At 40.5% G+C, this 13,881-nt stretch overlaps 1 protein-coding gene across 1 annotated transcript in view; it reads right to left on the bottom strand.

Annotated features, from left to right (window-relative positions):
- The window catches only part of rai1 (retinoic acid induced 1), a 59,583-nt gene extending 45,997 nt beyond the window's left edge, over window positions 1–13,586 (bottom strand). The window contains 1 exon segment of the mRNA XM_030141629.1: window positions 13,350–13,586. The gene's annotated coding sequence lies outside the window, so the exon portion shown is untranslated.
- Between the last annotated feature and the right edge of the window lie 295 nt (window positions 13,587–13,881).

The following is a 13,881-nucleotide window of genomic DNA, read 5'->3' on the forward strand; positions in this document are numbered from 1 at the left end:
GAGGAGAGAAATATGGGTAACGGAAGATGCAGAGAAAAACAGTGAAAGATGGAGGCATGGAAAGAGAAGATAAAGAGAATGGGGTTAACTCAAAAAGAGGAAGAGGAGAAGAGGTGGAGGGAAGGATGCTGTATGGTAGGATGGTGGAGATGGAGCCTTTAAGGGGACAAATGATGAAGAAAGGAGGTGGTGAGATGATGAAGGGAGAATGTGTGTGGGCAGATGTCAGGAGAAAGTTTTACCAAGCAGCATCAAAATAAGGTTAACTGAGCAGAACTATTCCACATATTTTGAACAGAACAGTTTATTAATGATCATTGTCCTCTTAGGGATGAACCTTCTCATGATGATGCTATTGTTTGGTGAATGAGTATAAATGTATAGCACTTATTTTGTTCGTTTATTTTTATTGCATTGGGCTGTTGTATTATATGTCCCGTTTGTGTGTGTTTGTGGGCGTGAATGGGGTAAGATTAATGTAAATAATTAAAATTGTACTGTAATGTAGAGGAGACCCCAGGAAGAATAGTGACGGATGTTTCAGTTGCTAATGGGGATCTTAATAAATGAAATGAAAAAAATGATGTAAAAGTTTCAGCAAGAAAGAGACATTTCTGCCCCCCCCCCCAAAAAAAAAACAACAAAAAAAAAACACACTTTTCCCAATAAAAATCAAGTTGAAAAAAAAAAACCTGACTGTATTTGTATTTGTTGGGTTTTTGTATAACAATGAATGTCCTCACTGATGTCTGTTTATTGAACATAACATTATCAAAAAGCACCAAACATTCACAATGGTTTTGGAACAGCAACTGAGGTCCTTTGCAAAGTGAAGTCCAGCTTTGTTACAGAGACAACACTTGTTAATAGGATCTGGATTTGTTTCACAGGAAGAAAAATGTTGACGGTCCTCTGTATTGTCTTTTATATGTGATACATTTGCTCATGAGCGCTGCAGTTTGTGTGTGTTTGTACTGTTACTGTGTGAGTCTGTTGGTCGGGTGACAAGCCACATGAATAAATATGGCCGTGGAGATAGCCCAGGGTTTGTTGACAGCTCTGATGTTTAAATTTGTGTTGTGGCAAAGCTAGTGACTCACTCTCTGATACAAGCTAACAGTCTAAAAGCAACACTTGGTCAACACAAACCTATTCTAATTTACTGCTGCAGGAAAAAACTGCTTAGGTAGCTGTGAATTGTTGCCAGCCTTAGCTAATTCCAGCACCCGGATGACTAGTCTAGTTGTTTCTCAAGAAGATCGATGCATGCTAGAGTGTTAGATGGCAGTTCATGCTAATAACATCGGCACAGATTTTGATATTAGCCAGCTAGGCTAATGCATTCCCTGCTGTTCGTCTGATATCTAGCAGGTATAAGTGTGTAGCGTCGTGTCTGACTCGCTGAGATCTCATTACAGATCTCCCTGGCCGTACAGACCCGTCACTGGCCTACCCCCTCCGTCCATCCATCCTTCACTTCATCCCTTGCTTGTCTCATCCATCTCTCTTCTCACTCCTGGGCCCTCTTCTATCCTAATCTTTTTAGTATGCATTGGTATGTAGCTGTGGCTGCAGGTAAAAGTCGTTGCTTATGCATGATTTCCTGGCTGTGTGTGCATGTTTGTATGTGTGTGTGTGTGTGTGTGTGTGTAATTTGTGGGTTGTGAGGATGCATGTTTTGGCAAAAGAGTGTGCATGCATGTAAATTCAGGCTTGTGTGTGTATTTCTTTGACACGGCTGAGTGAATTAGAACCTGATCTTGATTCGGTTTGCATGCACATGCAGACATAAACATGAGAGCAAAGGTAAACTCACACAGAGAACACACTTGTAGACACTGAGTGAGCTACGTTGCGGTATTACAGATGGCTTTTCCGCCGTCCAGGTGTATGTTGTGCATGTTTGTCTGCATGTGTGTGATTGATTACTATTCTTACGTGCTCCCAGGTGCTTCTTTTATTCAGCAGCCTTCAGTCTTGTTCCCTTCCTTTTTTTCTCTCTCTCTTTTTCCTTCCTTCTTCGTTTAAAGGTGCAACACACATTTCTCCACAAAAAGATAAGTGATAAGTACTGTGGAATAAAGAAATATTAAAACACAGAATAGCCCAGCAGCTCCATTCTCACCGTTCATTATGTTTTGTTCAGTACAGCGGAAATACATCTTAACAACTGAGATAATTGATGATATCGTAATATAATTTAATTTAAAAATTTTGGCTCAGGCTTATCCCTCATCTGAGCCTCAGGTGACTGTGTATTTTGTGTGCGATTATGAGTATGTCAGTGGCTCTCAACCTGGGTACCATGGCTACGCTTAGGTCAGTCGATAGACATCAGAGTGAGAGGTCATTAGCATCTCCCTCATGTTTTCTCTGCATGAGAACATTAGCAATTAGCCGGATCGCGACTATGCGTCTGCTTGCTCTTCTCTCTGGGTGGCTGAACAGTGCACTTTGGGATGTGGCTATCATCTAGATCACAAATCAACGTGAAGTCCGTCTCTGACGTCGGCATCATGATTGTTTTTGCTTATTTTTTTACCTCTGTGGTGTTTTGTTCTTTTCTGATTTAGTACAGCGCACTGTTCACAGCCCAAATCCTAGTCTTTTTTCTTGCCAAATCTGGACGTGTATCTGTTAAAATTTGACGTGTGTTTGACATCTGTGTGTGTGTATCTTTGTATGGAGTTGGGGGGGTGGGGGGGGCAGCAGATGTATGAGTATCCAAGGTGATCAGTGATCTCTGACAATAACAATGATAAAAAAAAATCTCTTCTGCCCCCTCACTACACCCACCTCTGCAATGCCGCAACCTCTTTCTCAAAAAGAAAAAAGAAAGGAGAGGAAAAGAGCAAATGAGAGGGAGAGATAAGAGAAGACAGGGAGAGGGCAGGAGATGAAAAGTGGAGAGATACTGACCAGCAAACAGAAATAGTGAAATAACGATGGAGGAGGAGGAGGACAAACTGTAGGAAAGCAAACAGACTTAGTGACTATTATCACAATGAATCCTGCCTTTATCATGCACATACCAGCACATGTTATTAACCCCCTCCCACCTCACCCCCCCAAGCCACCAGCCTGCCTATCACCACAGCAACACCCCATTGTCTGTGGCCGTCAACATACCAGCGTGCCCACCGTACCCTGATCTGGCATCGGGCCTGTACCCACTGTCAGATCACACAGGGAGAGCGGCGTTCATTCATTTCACTGCCTGCCTGACTGGCTGTGTGGCACCGGTTGCTATGGAAGCTAATTCACAGGCAGAGAACTCACTTTGTCCATTGCACGGAGGCAGTCAAGCAAAACACGCATGCAGGGACACACACATACATGTAAGCAGATACATACATGCAACCTAGCAACACTTCTGAATATGGAGAACTGTTTACGTACAGGGACTCAAGAAGAGGGTCCAACATTCTTTCTTACAGCTTCCTTTCTTACTCTTACAAAATTATTCATATATTGTGCGTCATTACTGATAGGTCAAAGTTCAGGAAAATATAATCATATTTTTAAGCATGGGAAGTGTGTTTCTTCATGAGCTGTGCAACCTGGTGACCCATAGCCTACCTGCTGGAATGATGCACACTTGAGCTCAGTTTACATATGATCACATGACATGATGGATCTAGACAGATTTAGCAATGTGATCATATAATTTTTTTTTTTTTATAAATGAAATAGGCTTTTTCCTTGAGGTTAGAATGTCTCCTGCTAGAAGTTTCTCAATCAAAACAATAGTAATATACTGTCTGAAGTGTGTAGCATGGGATCATAGAAGTGTTGTTTTCACTCCTGCTGATGAAAATCGATCATATTTACAAATGAGGTAATGTATTAAAGCTTTATTCACATAAACGTTGATATTATAGCATTTTTTCTTGTGAAATAGCTGCAAGTAACATGTAACTCATACTGCGCACATTAGAAGGTGGCTTCCATGAGGTACGTTGTTTACCACACTGCAAAAATCTAAATCTTATCAAGTGTATTTTTATCATTTCTAGTCACAATATCTCATCACACTTAAAATAAGACATAATCACTGAAAAAGTAACTTTTCAGTGAGATATAAGAACTTATTTTTAGACAACAGATCTTGAAAATCTTATTTCAAGAAATCTCACCAAGGTAATTTTCACTTGTTCCATTGGCAGATTTTTTTTTGCTTGAATTAAGCAAAAAAATCTTGAATTAAGCAAAAACATCGGCCAGTGGAATAAGTGAAAATTACCTTGGTGAGATTTCTTGAAATAAGATTTTCCAGATCTATTGCCTAAAAATATGTTCTTATATCTCTCTGAAAAGTTACTCTTAAGGTGATTATGTCTTATTTTAAGTGTGATGAGATATTTGGGCAAGAAATCAGAAAAACACACTTGGTAAGCTTTTGATTTTTTGCAGTGCATGTTTCCTGTTGACAATCAACTAGGGATGTAATGATTACCGGTACAACGATAAACTGCGGTAAAATTGCAAACGGTTAGAATTACTGTTTAAATTCTAATTATCATGATAACCGTGTTTGATTACTGCACTTTTCCAGAGAAAACGCTTACATAAATATCTGCTTTTATGTCAAATATTTGAGTATAATTTTAATTTATTACAATTTTAATTGCATATACCTAATATTTGGAACCAAGATTCACTTTTGAAGTCTTTCAAAAGGTTTGTTAAGCATCTGTGTGTTATTTATGCAATAAAGTATATACATTTTTCAAATCTGATTTTATATTTTTTTGTGTGTTTTCTGGCCTTCAATGTTTTTATAGTAGGTTAAAGTGAAAAAAATAATAGGCAGTTGATATAAATGAAGTTGTGCTGAAAAAAAAAAAAGATACCAAATATGGGTATAGTAAACATTTGTTTATATTGTATATAAAGGCAAAATCAAAAGGACTGAAAAACGGACAAAAAAGGCACAGACCACTAAGGGTTACTATTTGAATGCCTCTGCCAAGAGAAAGTGCATTGTACCAATTATTTTATTAGTTTTTTTGTTGTTGTTTTTTTTAAATACAACTTGGTTAAATTATTTCAGTGTGTGCATAAGTACTTTTTGAACATTTTGAGCACAATTTCAACAATGCCGCGATAATAATGATAACCGTGATAATTTTGGTCACGATAACCGTGATATGAAATTTTCATATCGTTACATCCTTACAGTCAACCAAATGAAACGGGCTGATGCATTTATCTAAAATTATGATCTTGGTCTTTCTCCAACAGAACCACTCTGTTTAGGCTTCCCTGCACATGGACACAGATGGATACTTTAATGCACAAATGACATATAATCGCTTAAAAGGTGGTGTCTATGTTGCTTAAGTTCTCCAAACCATATATGTCCACATACGTGCACATACAGTCAGGCACATGGATGTGCAAATATATATCCTAACTTACGCACTCCCACATTATGTCCCTTTATGACTCAGTGGGCTTGCACACAAACACATCTACCTTCAAATGTGCATGTGACAGACCTCCAGTTGTGATGATGTAACTTACTGCCGTCATAACAACACTTGAAATGACACCAGTTTAACAACACCAGCACCAACTTCAAAACACAAAGCAACGAAATTGTGTAAATGTACACGCGATGCAGGTTTGGGCTATAATTAGAGCATATGTGTGTTTGTTCTGTTATATCTGAAACATCCTTCCCTCTCAGGTTCTCTATCTGTGTCTCTGTCTGTGATCACACTTTTTCTCTCAGCGTTATGTAACTCCAGCAGCTGTTTGAAGACACAGGAGGGGGTTTGGCGGGTAGAAAACTTTTCAAAGTGCCGTTGTTGCTGCATGATTTAAACATAGAAGAGACACTGGTGACAGTTTCTGGTTCCAAAAAAAATCTTGACAATTGCCTGATCCCATCACAGACTTTCTATGTACTCCAATGGTTATTTCCACCTTAGAGTTTTGTCTCCCCTGTCACAGGCACAAAACAATCTCCAGCGTTAAGTTTTAGCCGATTTTCCGTTTTGTTTCCCCACTTTCCATAGTGCATTCTGTTTACTGTTTGTATTCTGTTCCTCAATCTGTCTGTCTCCCTCTTAACACCTCCCAGCTTTGGTGTCAATATTTATTTGTTTCCCTCATCTCATGTCTTTTTGTTTTCTCTGCGTTCTGGCCCTTTTTTCACTCCTCACTGTATGCTTCCTTCTTCCGTTCTCTTATCATTTCTCTCTCTCTCTCTCTCACACACTCTCTTTCCTTCCTGCAAACAGCTAAACACCAGCAGGTCAGGCTTTACTTAGTAACACGCTCATTTAGCTGAATGCACACACACTTTACATTCAAGTCTCTTAGAGTAGAGTACATCCCAACTAAAATTACAGCCTTGCTTGCTGGTGATAATGCTGAGCAGCTGTGCAGGCGAATAAAACTTTGCCCTGCAATTGCACACTCACCAAAAAACTTTAATAATAATAAGCATATATCATTCTCCATATGCTTACAAAAGAGAAAGTGCGAGTGAAGTGACTGAATTTAAGGGCAAAACTGCTCCACTCGTTGCTGATGCTGAGCGAAAGAACTCATTATGCATGTCTTCACCATCTCTGCCACATTATATTGTTAGTCTGCGGGTTAACAAACCTACCTGTATGTGTTCTGTCTCAATGGGTTTCTGGTTAGAATGCTTTACTGTTGATAATACAGTGTGCCAACAGGTCTATTCCGGCAGTGTGATAGTGTAATAAGCTGCATGCCACAGAAAGTATTTACTCATGAAGCATCTATGTCAGAGGTCTCTAACACGCGGCCCGGGGGCCAAATGCGGCCCGCTAAAGGTTCCGATCTGGCCCGTGGGATGAATGTGCAAAGTGCAAAAATTTCACTGTCAAGGCTGTCCAACTCATTTTCGTTCAGATTCCACATACAGACCAATATGATCTACAGTAAAATAAAAGCATAATAACCTACAAAAAAAAAAAGACTCCATTTTTATTTCTTGGTTTGATATGAAAAAAATATTACATTATGCCTATAAATAATGACAACTTCAAATTTTTGTCTTTGTTTTAGTGCAAAAAATAACATTGAATTATAAAAATATTTACATTTACAAGCTATCCTATAACAATAAAATGTCAATAACCTGAACAAATATGAACAACCTGAAATGTCTAAAGAAAATTAAGCACAATTTTAACAATTTTCTGCCTGTTACTAAGTGTTTAGTGTCTGTGTAGATCTGATCCATAACGCATATGTAGAAATGATAAAATGAGGTGTAATATTGTTAAAATTTCACTTATTTTTCTTAAGAAATTTCTTTTTTTTCAGGTTATTCAAATCTTTTTTGTCTGGATAGTTTATAAAAGTAAGAATTTTCATAATTTAATGGGGTTTTTTTTGCACTAAAACAAAGACGAAAATTTGGAGTTGACATTATTTCTAGGTTATTATGCTATTATTTTACTGGTCCGGCCCACTGGAGATCAAAACGGGTTGAATGTGGCTCCTGAAAGAAAATGAGTTTGAGACCCCTGATCTGTGTGATGAAACGTAATACTATCGCATTAGAATATGTGTTAAACATGTTTCCTCACAGATCTTTTACAAGCATCATATACTTAATGATTTGCGTTTAATCAAATTCTCATCTGTAATGGAATGTGCACTCAACAGAGATGGGTGAAAAAACAATAATAATTATCACAATATAATTTGACTAAGCATGAGAATTTTAATTATTTTCTGAAGTTAAAGAGTCAAGAAGACAATTTAAGTCAGTTAGTTGAAATGTTATTACTAACCTGTTCCCTCCACCCAAACCAAAATAATAATAAAAATAAGAAGTCGATGACAGTATGCTTAATGTTTTGATAAACTGACTAACCTAAAAATAACTAAAATGATTTATACCCATCCCTCACACTTTTTGGATTTTTGTTTACCTTAGAAACAGCCATAAATGCTTCTGTGTTTGGTTGTTGTACATACTTTTAATCAAACCTACTTTGATGCTGAACATATTATCATTGTACCTGTTCTGAACGTTCTAGCTCTAGATTTCTGAAATTTTTCTCAACCCATTGAAGCATGTGGCTACCTTAACTTACATTAAGGACCAAAAAAAAAATCAGTTTAAAACTTTAAAGAAATAATGCGACATTTATCCTGATATTTACTGATATCAATCCATATGATAACATTTTTGGTCCTAACCCCTGCAGGACTTTTCTGCCAGTGTTTTGATGCAGAAACGCCCGGACGGGAAGATGGAAAAGGATGAAAAGACAGTAGAGAAATGGCAACGCGAATAAAGGAGGAAACGGGAGGTGAAGAGAAGAGGAGAGAAGGCTGAGGAGGAACGTAAAGGACAAATATTAAGTGGAGAGAAGACAGAGAGGATGAGAGACATGAAGGACAGCTGATGAACTGCACAGAGCTGGACAACGGCCAGATCCTTTTAATGAGCAAAGTGCTGCACCCAACACCTCACACCTAATTACACACACACTCTCCCTCTTAAACACACACACCCACCATTGCAGGAACCTTATTTTTGCCTTCACCACTCTGCAGCATCCCACCATCCAGCACTAAGTACTCCCTCCAGATCAAACAAGCAGCACACAGTAACCAGCATACAGATGAGCCTGTCCTCTTCCTCTCTTCCTCTCTACCCCCTCCTTGCTTTCTCTCTCGCTCATCACAACCTCTGTCTTCTCTTCCCTGCAGTAACCCCTTGCTCATCCTCTCCACCCCCTACCTCCCTGTCTCCCTCCCAGCTCTGTTCACCCCCCCACCCCACCCCCCACCTCCATCTTTCTCTCTGATGTTCCTCACTCACATGGAGGGAAATACATCAGCCCTCACTAGACAAACACACTGCACTGACACTGGCCTGGCTAGTCCAATAAAAACATATTACCTGCAAACTGCATTAGGCCTGAGTGCAGACCAGACACACATGGGCATGCAACACACACAGCTGTATCTATGAGGGGCTACTGAGTGTAATCAGATCTAGGTTAGCAGTCTTGGTATACTGTTCACTGGAACAGCATGTACCCGCCCTCTCACCCCGCACTCAAACTGAGCTCCTGTAAAAACACACTGTGCGTTTCTGATGTCGTATAATACACACAAGGATGAAGAGGCATTTACACTTCTGTGTGTTTATTAGCGTACACACACAGACACACACACACACACACACACACACACACACACAGTGAAAAGAAGATGAGAGAAGGCTGAGTGTTTGTGTTCAGGTTCGCCTCTGTGATCTTATCAGTGTTAGGGTTTGGGTGCTGGATCTCGTTGGAGCCTTTAGGTTTACACTCGTATGTGTGTATATGTGTCATATGTAATGGATGACAGAGGTCCATGTGGGTATTGAGTATGATACTGAAGAAAGTAACAAAACAGAAAGCTTTTTGCCACCGTAAAGTGTTTCATTTTTCATCACACATGGGGTCTACGGTGGGAGACTCCAGTAATACTATGGCTACTTTCAACTTATTTTTTCATATGTTGGGGCAATTTGTTTTCTAATTTAAAAGTGTGTGCACAGCACCTCGGTGGGGCCATAAAACTCCCCAGTCTATGGTTTACCACGACTCCTACTCGATTCCTAGTCATTTTTGTGGAGACAATATGCCGACATAGAAAGGCTGTGTGTTTGTCAATATAATAAAAATACTTAACATATCAATTTATATAAAAGGGAAGCACTTACTCAAGTTATGACAAACTGAGTAATGTACGATCACAGAACTATTGCATCACTTCTGGTGAAAAAAGGAATGGGGATGGATGTGTTCTATTTCACTGCGGTCCCACAGCTCCTATTGCAGCCCTAAGCGGCCCAGACTGAAATTAACAAAGTACATTCACTCAAGTATGTACACAGCTACAAACTGTAGGCATGTAGGTTTTATTTACACTTTATAAGAGTTCAGATTGAAATATGACATGCAGCTACTACATCTACTCACTTTGCAGTTGAGCAGAAAAGCTTTTTTCACTGAAACAGCATTGCTGCAACCTAAAATAAATCATATGATATGCTTTTAAAAGATGACAGTACATAGTGCTTACAAAAGAGCTACTTGAGTAGTTTTACTTTTGATATTTAAGTGTATTTTGCCAAATATTTTAGGCTTATTTATTTCACTTGTAACACGGTATTGCTATACTAAAGTATCAATAGTCTTTTTGCATATGCTTCTTGGGCATTTGTGTGCCTTGAACCAATAGAAATATGGGAAATAAGGACAGAGAGAAAGTAAATCTCCTGTTTCATGGGTATTCATATACTTGACCTCTGTAAAGTACCCAAAAATACCAGTATTTTACTAAATCAGAACTCAAATACTTCTACTACTGTTCAAAACTGTTGACTCAGTCACATGTTCTTGGTTAACAAACTGTATAATGAAGAAATCTGACATGTTACAGGTGGAAATAATGAATAATTACCATGGCAGCAATGAAAACAGAGAGGACTGTAACTGCACATATTTATAAAAAGAAAGACACACTGTCACTCAATATAAATATAAATGACATGCTATGAGTCATAGGTTGAATGTCCACATTCATTAGCAGCTGACTGTGTTTATATGTGTGTGTGTGTGGGGTACTTTTAATGACAGTGCTGCGGTCCGGTTGCTCCTTACAGCCCCGCTTGTGTTCGTGGCACTTCTCTTTAATGAGGGACAAACATTCGCTCTCTGTCTGTCTCTGTCTGCCTGCCTAATAACCCCACACAGTAAATAACCATGAGCCTCCGGGGCAATTAGGTGGGCACTTGGGGCTTATACTGTGGAGCTCATAAACACATACACACCGACTGACGTGGACAAACTGAGACTATGGCAATCTAGTTAAAAAGTAAATGCGAAATCAGATATAAACGAAGGGACAGATCGATGCCAGACAACGAGATTAAAGAGTGAAAGGTGCACAAAACGGCAGGGAAATGTATAGAGATATACAGCACTGATATGTCATCAAATATCACTTAATGTCTATGTGAATTTATCATTTCTCTGTATTTCCCTTAGTCTATCTCCTCTCCTCTCCTCTCCTCTATTTGTTTGGTCTAAGACAAGGAGACAGAAAGAGGAAAGAAGGTGGAAAGAGAGAGAGAGAGAGAGAGAGTAACAGAGAGAAGCTTTCACCTTTCATTTCACCACAACAATGAGTTGCCAATTTCAGTATGCCCTTTACTGACCATCACACACACACACACACACACACACACACACACACACACACACACACACACACACACACACACTGAAACCTGCGCTCCACATGCCTCCCAATCTCCATGATAATCAGCTTCCTTTCATTGTGTTGCATCATGCAGGAAACCAACTGTTAGTCTGGATGTGTGTGTGTGAAGGAGAAAAAGTCAGAAGAAAAGGAGAGCAGACTTTAGTGTGTTTTTGTATGCGTGTGTGTATATGTATGAGCGTGCGTGCACCATCTCCATTTTTCTCTGTAGCAGTAATTGCGTATTCAAGATATGTAGCCTTGCCATGCCATGCTGTGCCAAGCCAATGGGCTGGCTCTTGTCTTATCTGTTTCTTTTGACTAGGGAAATATTGCTTTTACACATGGTTCACAAAGACACACAAACACACACACAAAACAAAAACTGTCAACACAACTTGACTTTCAGTTGAAAATATTAAAGTCACATAGAATATACAGTTTTTTTGCCATAGTAGTATTTAACATACTACATTTTTTGTGCATACATGTAAAAATGCATTTTGAGTTTAGAGCACCAACAGATGCACACTGTTTATTCCAGTGCAGGTGTTTACGTGTTGATGGCAGCCATGTCGCTGCATCGCTATAGGGGATCAGCATCTCATCTTCCATTCATATATTCTTCCTTCCCTTCACCTCTTATCACTTTCCCTCTCCTGCTCTATCATTCTCTTATTCTTACTCTTTTGCCTACATTGTCTCTATCTTTCTAGGCAGACACACACATGATCATAAATGCGCGCGTGCACACACACACACACACACACACACACACACACACACACCACTGCTGTTCTCTATCTCACCCCTGTTTTTTCTCCCTGACACTTCTCTACACCCTCTCTGCCTTATCGCTTTCGTTACCCCCTCCCTCCCTGTTGCACTCCCTCTCCCCCTCCCCACCCACCCACCTTCCCCAAACACACACAAATAGACCTATAAGCGCACACACACACACACACACACACACACACACACACACTTCCCCGTCTATCTCCACCTCCCACTTGCTTTTTTTTCTCCTCTCTCTCTCCCTCTGTCACACCTCCCAGCCCTCCCCACACCTCCCTGTCTCTCTCTCTCTCTCTCTCTCTCTCCAGGGTGATTGAGGCTGTGGGTAGCATCCGTTTCAGTCAGCAGTGACACTGCAGTCTCAGTGCATCTTTTAATGGCACGCTATAGTAAAGCCGCCTCTGAACTGAACTGCGCAGCATATGAGTGCTGTAAACACACACTCTCCCTCTCTCTCTTACACACATATGCACACATACACAAACACACAAACACACACACACACATGACTCATATCCGTACAACATATAGCACATTGCCAGAACATATCAGGCAAAGCGATGCTAAATATAGCACATCTAATCTTCAAAAGCTATACAGAAGACGCACCAGTAGAGTTTGTACAATTTACAGACTTCTCATCCTTATACACATCACATAATAATACTGCCAAACTACAAATAAAACATAGGGCAAATAAGAATCTAACTTCATCATTGAGTTCATAATATTAGTAACTTTTTTTCTGCGAGTGTGTGCAGATTCGTCCTTATGCAAGAGGCAAAGTAAACAGCATGTTATGACACATGGTGTCCCGTTATAGCACTACGTAACACAACCCAAGGCTCAGGATGCTGAATGCAGCCAGTGAGGAAAAAAACAAACAAACCACAGACAAACAGAGAGGTTACCCCTCATGCATGTTTTCCGTGTGTTTCTCAGGCAGACACAATATTTGTATTAGTTTTTTGCATGTGCTGTTTGGACAGATGTGGCGTAAAACAAGCTTGATGCAGGTGTCTGGTACTGGGAGTGTGTGTTTTTATTTGCGTGTGTGTGGGAGTGTGTGAATGTTCTTCTCTTATGAAAAACATCCAGTGATACTTAATGAAAATAGAACACAGTCCCATGAGGTGCCCTCCTGTCCTCTATCTGGCATGCAGACACAGATGTACACACAGACAAACACAGACACACACCCACCCCCTCAGCCTTTTCCTCTGCGCTCACTTCCATCTGTACTCAGCTGCTGTCTATCTTGTACCCTTCTAGAGGATAGGAGTGGAAAAGCATGGTACCTGTTAGGGGTCAGCCGTTCTCTCCTCCTTTTGTTGTCCCTCCAATCTCCCTCTTGTTCAGTGGTTCTGAGCCGAGGCGAGCTAAGCTGAGTCGAGCCGAGCCGAGTGACAGCGGCGAGGCTCAATCCTTTTACCCTGCGATGCTGAAAATGGCACCAGTATTCCCTGATAGCGGCAGCCTGCCTGCCTGCCTGCCTCTCCCTCTCTCTCTGCTGCTCTCTAGCTCGCCTCCCTCCTCTGCTTGTCTGCTGCCATGTTGAGTGCACGCAGGGTGAGGGGCGGGCTGTAAGAAGGGGAGGGGGGTAGTGATGGTGGAGGAGAGAGGACGAAGAGGAGGAGGAGGAGAGAGTGAGGGGGACTCAGGGGGATAAGAAAGCAATTAGAAGACAGCCCCTCTTCCTTCCAGTCGGGAATGTATAATGGAATTAGCTTGGGGAGGGGGCAGTGGCAGTGGGCATTGGGGACAGGAGATGGGAGGGTGGGTGTGGTGTGGTGTGGTGTTGGGGTGTCACTGCTGGGGAGTCTAGCAGCC

Source organism: Sphaeramia orbicularis, chromosome 8 (genome assembly GCF_902148855.1).
Source record: "Sphaeramia orbicularis chromosome 8, fSphaOr1.1, whole genome shotgun sequence".
In the NCBI taxonomy this organism is placed as follows: Eukaryota; Metazoa; Chordata; class Actinopteri; order Kurtiformes; family Apogonidae; genus Sphaeramia; species Sphaeramia orbicularis.